The sequence below is a fragment of the Passer domesticus genome, chromosome 8 (genome assembly GCF_036417665.1).
Source record: "Passer domesticus isolate bPasDom1 chromosome 8, bPasDom1.hap1, whole genome shotgun sequence".
Lineage (NCBI taxonomy): Eukaryota > Metazoa > Chordata > Aves > Passeriformes > Passeridae > Passer > Passer domesticus.
The window spans coordinates 25891851-25899180 of record NC_087481.1 but is presented as its reverse complement, the minus strand read 5'-3'; the positions used below and the strand labels follow the sequence as shown (position 1 = coordinate 25899180).

The window sequence follows — 7330 nt, the reverse complement described above, 5'->3', positions numbered from 1 at the left end:
TCTCCTGTCATGTTGAAAACTGATGGTGAAAGGAAAAATGCTTCAGAACAAGGATTTCGAGTAGCACAGCCCTCAGTGATGTCTCCACAGTGGAAGATGTTCCCACACTCATCTCAGCAAAGGCATCACCTCATGGGCCACAGGCAGGGTTTCCCTCTCTCTGACATCAGCCTCTCCCTGGGACAGCTCCCAGCATCCCAGCACAGTGGGATTAAAATCCTAAAAATGGCAAAACTGTGCTTGATGCAGCCTGGGCGAGCTGGAAGAGAAAGATGAGAAAGGCAGGAAAGGGGCAGGAAGGAAGGGCCAGGATGGGGAAGGTCCCCTGGGGGGCAGAGCCACCTCTTCTCCCCATGAACTGCCCACCCCACGTCTTCTTTTTGCCTAGGGGAGCACAGACACCTCTGGGATGAGCCTGTGCTCTCCTCCTCGTGGGGCTCCCTCCAGGGATCAGCTCCAAGGGAGGACAGGGATGGGCACAGCAAGCAGACCCTGCCCCAGCTCTCTCCTGTTCCCTACTCCTCCAGCCATCCATACTCTGTATTTACGTATTTATTTGTCGTTAAAGAGGAGCTGGGAATGACCCAAAGTGAAGGTTTTTGGCAGAGTTTACACATTTCCAGGCAATATTTGACAGAGGTGGGGAAGGTGGGCCTTGAGCAAAGGCAGAGGGCAGCAGAAAGGCCAAAACTTCATTAGCAAACCCGTGCTGAGTGTGTGGGCACTCACTACAAAGCACAAAAATGGGAATTAAATGTGAGCCCTGGGATCAACACCCCAGGCAATTAAACGAGCCAGCAGGGAACGGCTCCCCAAGGTGCAGGGAGAGAGAGGGGTGAGGATATTGGCACCAAAATGAAACCCTGTCCTTTCATGTCAAATAGCTCCTGCTAGAAGCATCTTCCACTCTTGGAAAACCTAAATAAAAAAATGTATTTAACAAGGCTTTCTCCTGGTGCTTATAATTACAGCTGGCTGAATATTGGAAAGCTGCTCCTGAGAAGAATGGCTGGAGAAAAGCACACCAGAGTTTGCAATTAATATTATTGCAGTGGGAAAGTGGAAAACTTAAGCTTCAAACCCTCATCAACCATCCTGACACTGCTGAGAGAGGCATGGATTGTTCCCTGCTGCAAATAAAACACTGATGTAAGAGAAAGTGAGTGTGGGATAAGCCATAGGCAAAGGCACCACTTTGGAAAACCTGCCCATGCCCCAAAGTGCTTGGATTAAATAAAGCAGCTAGGAAGAATAAAAGCTAAATGATCTTTTAGTCTACAGATTCATCCATTTCTCTGTGTTATTCAAATTTTGGATTAGCCAATTTTGCCCCTACATGTGTGCAGGGCTGTGATACAGCAGAATCAGGCACCTGGAGACTGATGCAAAATCCTGCAGGTGCATTAGGCATGGGTGGAGGAGGAAATTCAGGAGGATCCCAGGTCCAAGTGCTTTTTATCTCCTTTTATTTAGAAGAAAGGTTGGTGATTTCATGGTACTGCAGATAAAACAGCACAGCCCTGAGATGGGGGAGAGGGCAGAGTCTACTTGCCAATAAAGGAATGGTGTTGGCCACCTTCTGTAAGCTGAGCACTGCCCAGCTTCTCATGGAGCAACAGGATAAATTCCTAAAATAGGGGAAAATTCCCCTGGGCTGGGCAGGATGGCGATCCCTGTCTCATCCCAGCTCAGACCTGAGCTACCCAAACATGCCAGGGTTTGCTGGCTGCTTCTCCCACCCCATTTTGGGATCTGGAGATGGCCAGACCTCAGACACACAGACCCCTCTAAGCCTCTGGGATCCCTTTAAGCCTCACCAAAAGGTTCATCTTAAAACTCCCCGCAGCGTTCCCGCTGTGGGAGGGCAGTGTCAGGATTCAGCAGCCTCCTGGATTCCTCAAGAGCAATCACTGCCTATTTACGCCTCTGGAAAACGTGTTTTTTAATGGGGGGTACATTAAAGCCTGAGGAGAGCCAGCCCAAGAGGCATCTGGAAGCGACTAAAATTAAAATAGCTAAAATTAGCCTCCTCAGCAGCGAGTCCTCCCTCCATCTGGATGCCGAGGTGCACATGACCCAGGCGTGCCTCTCTCACTTTCCCTTCCTGCTGCCATCCCATTCCTGGCCCACTGGGCAGGGCCACAGCCGCTGCCACACCTCCCCATGACCCCGGAGCAGGAAGGAATTCCTCCCTGGCAGGGTGGGCAGGCCCTGGCACAGGGTGCCCAGAGCAGCTGTGGCTGCCCCTGGATCCCTGGCAGTGCCCAAGGCCAGGCTGGACAGGGCTGGGAGCAGCCTGGGATGGTGGAAGGTGTCCCTGCCGTGGCAGAACAAGATGATCTTTAAGATCCCTTCCAACCCCTTAATATTCTATGATTATACAGACACATAAAAGCCTCTGAAACCCCATATACCTCTCTTTCAGGCCCTATACACAAACCCTTCATCCCTGCTAACCAGGACCTATAGAGACACCCCTTGTACAGTGCATACAACCCTCTCAGGACCTGCACATAAGCCCCTCAGACCCTACAGACAGGCCATGCAGGACCTATAAATATGCTCCTTGTACCTTGTACACTGTATACAGGCCTTGAAGGACCTACAGGTATGGGCCCCTGAGACCCTATATACAGACCTTTCAGAGCATATATATATAAATATATATATATATATACACCCCATAGATAGGCCCCTGAGACTCTACACACAGACCTTTCAGAATATATATAAATATAGATACACGTATATAGGTTCCTCAGATCCTATCTACAGGCCTTTCAGAGCCTCTGTCTGTCTGGGCCCCTGAGACACTATATACAAACCTCTCAGAACCTATAAATATATATGGCCCCCTCAGAGCCTCCATCTGTGTATCTGGGCATCTGAGACCCTATATACAGAGCTTTCAGACTATCTATCTACCTATAGATAGGTGGGACCCTCAGACCTTATATACAGCCCTCACAGAACCCATATATATGTATATATATATACATATATATGTATACACACACATATATACATATATATTCATATACATATATATATACACATACATACATACACACACACATATATATAGATATATATGGACCTCTGAGACCCTATATACAGGCCTTCAAGCATGTCTAAGCCCCTGAGGCCCCACACACTCTCCTTCAGGCCCTATACCCAATCCCCTCAGCCCCTACACACAGGACCCGCAGGAACACTCACCACACGCCGCACAAAAGCCTCTCGTGACCTACACAAAGAGGTTTCTGAACCCTACACACGCACAGACCCCCCCAAAAGCCGCAGCGACCCCCGCGCCCCTCACGGCGCCCGGCCGGCGCCGAGGCCACGCCCACAACCGACAGACCACGCCCATATAATACAGACCACGCCTACACCCCCACAGACCACGCCCCCATGCCCCGTCCCCGGAAGCGCGCGCGCGGCGGGCGGGGCGGCGGCAGCGGCGGGGCTGAGGTGAGCGGGGTCCTGAGGGGGCGGAGAGGGGCTGGGGAGCCCACGGTCCCGGGGCTGCGCTGTTCCGGGCCTTGGGGTTGATGGGAGCCCGGGCTGGGTGGATGCCAGAGCCCGGAAGCGGGCGGGGGCGTTCCCAAGGCACGGGGAAGTTGAAGGCCACGGAGTATGGGGTGTGCTTAGGCCAGAGGTGTGAGGGGAGTCCCGGGGGCTGGGCGGGGGTGCCCGGGCTAGGGGGAGTCGCAGGAGCCGGGAATAGCAGGGTGCTGCCTCCCGGAGTGAGGGGCCCTGGGTGCCGGGGCTGAGACAGAGCCAGGGAAAACACACGGGCTCGGGGTGCCGTGCTCTCCTGGCCGCTCCATCCCCGCGTCCCGCAGTGACACCGTGCCTCCCCCCGGGAAGTGGCCCGGGGCACGGAGGGGGCCCTGCAGGAAGGGCTCTGGCTTTGGGTCCGTGCTCTGGCGGCGCTGCCCGGGCTGTGCGAGTTACCGCCGTGTGTCACAGCTCACATCAAACTACTTCTCTTCATAGCGGTTCCTTAGAGCTTTAACTCCGCTGAACGGCCCCAGCTGTGTTTGATGTGCAGTTTGTGTCGGAAAACCTTTAGGGCGAATTTGAGTTAATGTGCTGCTCAGAGCACAGAAATGCCTGATGTTCATCACAACGTGATTTATGTGTTCTGTACTTGCCGCTAGTTTAATGAGCTGCTTGGGAAGGACGGTAAATGTGACTGTGTTTAGTGGGGTCTAGGGGGGTGGGAAGGTCAAATCAGGCAGGAATTTTGCAGGTTTCTCCTTTAGAATCCTCATTGCCAGCTCGGGCTTGAATTAAAGGCCTGGCTTATCTTTAATTCCTTTATTCAGCTGTTGACCATTTTCCTCCTCCTGGCTTTTTTTGGCTCAGTGTGAGATGCACTTCCTGAGGTCGATACGTGTGGGCACTGCAGGGCATGACTGCCAGGAGGGCAATTGGGTGCAGCACAAAGTTATGATCTTTATTATGTTTCTTTCTCATTTCTAGAACAGGCCCCAGCTGAGAAATACTTCCCTGTGTTCCCTGCGACCTCTTGACCTGCAAACTGGGAGCAAATACACTGCAGGTGAGGATGGTGTTCCTGGGTGCTGGGCTGTGCAACTCCCTGCTCCCAGGTGCTTTAACTGGTGAATTCATCATTTGGCTGATTAATATTCCTTGTGTAGAATTATTCTTGTCCTGGAGCGTTCTCTTAGGGCTTTTCTCAAAGCTGTAGGAGTATGAGTTGCCTTTTTTTCCCAGTGTACAGAGCTGTGCTGACTTTCCTGGTTCAAGTGCTTGGGCACACTGAGCCCTGGAAGAAGTTTGTCTGCCTGGAGCTTTCTGTCAAGCCAACCTCAGCTGTTCCACCACTTTCATAAAATGTAAAAAAACTCTTAACACCAAAAAAAAACTGAAGTGGTCACTAAAAATGTGTTTGAACATTGAGAGGTATAGAAAAAGCACCAACAAAAATATAACTAGAGGTAATAAAAGATAGTTTAACTATGTGTTTGTCCATGTGGAACAACAGACCATTTGATGGCTTCCCACTGCCAGAGGGCAGGGATGGATGGGATATTGGGAAGGAATTGTTCCCTGGCAGGGTGGGCAGGCCCTGGCACAGGGTGCCCAGAGCAGCTGTGGCTGCCCCTGGACCCCTGGCAGTGCCCAAGGCCAGGCTGGATGGGGCTTGGAGCAGCCTGGGACAGTGGAAGGTGTTTACAGTGAATCTGAAGCTCATGCATTAGCTCTGCCCTCTTTTTTTCCTTGTGGAAGTGGCTTGCTCTCCCAATGACCCATTTTCTGCAGCAACTTTTGTGGTATTCCCTAATGCTTCCTGAACCAAGGAAGCTGAAGTGCCATGCCCTGAAGGAAAAGAATGATGTGCCTTGGTTCCATCATTACTGTCTGCCTGCTGGGGACCCTCTGGAGTGCCCTGTGTGTCACTGGTGGTGGCTGTGTCACTTCTCCCTGCAGGTTCCTGGCTAAGCTCATGGCAGAGTTTGAGAAGAGATGATCCCGTTGTCCTCAGGCTGCAAGACCTGCTGATCATTTGAAGCAGCACCTCACAAATGTTACTTTTTTCAGGTGATAGTTGAGGGAGCCATCAGCTTGTTTAGATCTGGAATGTGGCAATAACCATTTTTATTTTCTTGAGCAAAATAAGTTCTGTAGCATTCATGTTAAGTTTGTTATAAAACCACATTGTTTCATGCTGTTCCAGTTGCTGCAGTAACACTTCCAGAAGTGAGCTGGGATATGGAAATAGTTGGTTTTTTCTTCCTGAGTTCCCAGTTGACATATTTGGGGCCCACTATTTTAGCTCAGTGCAGGGGGACTGAGGATGCTGGGGTACCACAATAAAAATGACCTTAATTATATTAATTCCAGGTGCTGTGATTCCCTGTTGGGACATTGAAGGGATGCCAGTGAACAAGTGTCTTGGTGTAGATGTAACTTCAGGTGGGATGATGTTGTTTGGGATAATTTAGCAGGAAACAGTTACTCAGGGCTTTTGGGTGTTGTACACCTTTGAGATGAACATTGCCTTTCTTTTTTAAACTGAATTGTTCTAAGAAGAGTGTGGTGCAAATGGTGTGGCTCCCTCTTAAACACAGAATCATGGAAAGGCTGTTAACAATCATCCAGTGCCACCCCTGCCATGGGCAGGGACACCTTCCACTGTCCCAGGCTGTTCCAATCCCATCCAGCCTGGCCTTGGGCACTGCCAGGGATCCAGGGGCAGCCCCAGCTGCTCTGGGCACCCTGTGCCAGGGCCTGCCCATCCTCACAGGGAACAATTCCTTCCCAATATCCCATCCAGCCCTGCCCTCTGGCACTGGGAAGCCATTCCCCCTTGTGCTTTTGCTCTATGTCCTTGTCCAAAATCATTCTGCAGCTCTTTTGTTGGTACTGAAAGGCTGAGGATTAATATTTATCTTTAGGGTGATGCATTTGACACTTCAAGTAAAAAATACACAGACTCATAGCAGAAAGTGAGGAGAGCCTGAGGCACTTTGTCTCCCTAAGCACACACCATCCAAAGCCTGTGGCAGCCTCACCTCTTACTTTTAGATTTAAGTTACTTTAAAAGAGCAAAACCAGACTGTTGGATCATGAATTGTTTTACTGTGGCTTCTGTGGACTTACCTGAAAAGTCCTTGGGTAGTAAATTCTGGGTTCTACTTGTCTCCTGCCCTGTCTCTGAGTACAGTGACTTGTTTTTCCCCAGGGAAACTTGCTGTGGAGTTTGCTTCTGTGCATTCTGCATTTAACCTCTCTTGAGAGCAGCTTTTAATTGTGGTCCCACCATGCAAAGAGCTCCTTGTCTGTGGGGCAGGACAAGGTTGGAAGAACCAAAGCACTGATGTTGTAAGTGGGAGTTTTGCTCTGAGGCTGGCACAGGTTTGAGTTGGGGATTTTTTTCTGGGTCTCCAAGGTCTTTCAAGCTGAAATTCCTAGTTGTTTCTCTTACTTTAGCTCTGTGACATGGAATCTGAGATCCTCATGTAGACAACAAGAAAGAAGGTCACGGTTTGAGACAAGAAGAGTTGCAGCTGACCTGTGTTTGAAACATGAGCCCTGGGAATCTGTGTGGCTCCAGAATTCTTGGCCTGCCTGTGATGCAGACAAAGCTGCTGTGCTGGCACACACCAGCCCCAGTGTCTGCATGGACCAGCTGTGCTCTGTACCACCACTAGAATCTCTGTGTTTTCTTTTGTTTGAAGCAACTTCTCACCTCTGGCTTTTTTGTCTCAGGAGCTAGAAGAGCAGTGGGGTTTTTGTCACAAAAATCCAGCTGTGCAGACAGGTACCTAAGGTGTGCTGCCTGCCTGCCCACCTT

The 7330-nt window shown here is 50.5% G+C and overlaps 1 protein-coding gene across 3 annotated transcripts in view; it reads left to right on the top strand.

Annotated features, from left to right (window-relative positions):
• The first annotated feature begins 3400 nt into the window (after positions 1–3400).
• The window catches only part of MICU1 (mitochondrial calcium uptake 1), an 88854-nt gene continuing 84924 nt past the window's right edge, over positions 3401–7330 (top strand). For 2 of the 3 annotated variants that reach the window (XM_064429835.1, XM_064429837.1), the window contains exons 1-2: positions 3401–3474; positions 4492–4570. The gene's annotated coding sequence lies outside the window, so the exon portion shown is untranslated. The remainder of the gene's footprint in view (positions 3475–4491; positions 4571–7330) is intronic. The other variant, XM_064429836.1, reaches the window with a different exon arrangement.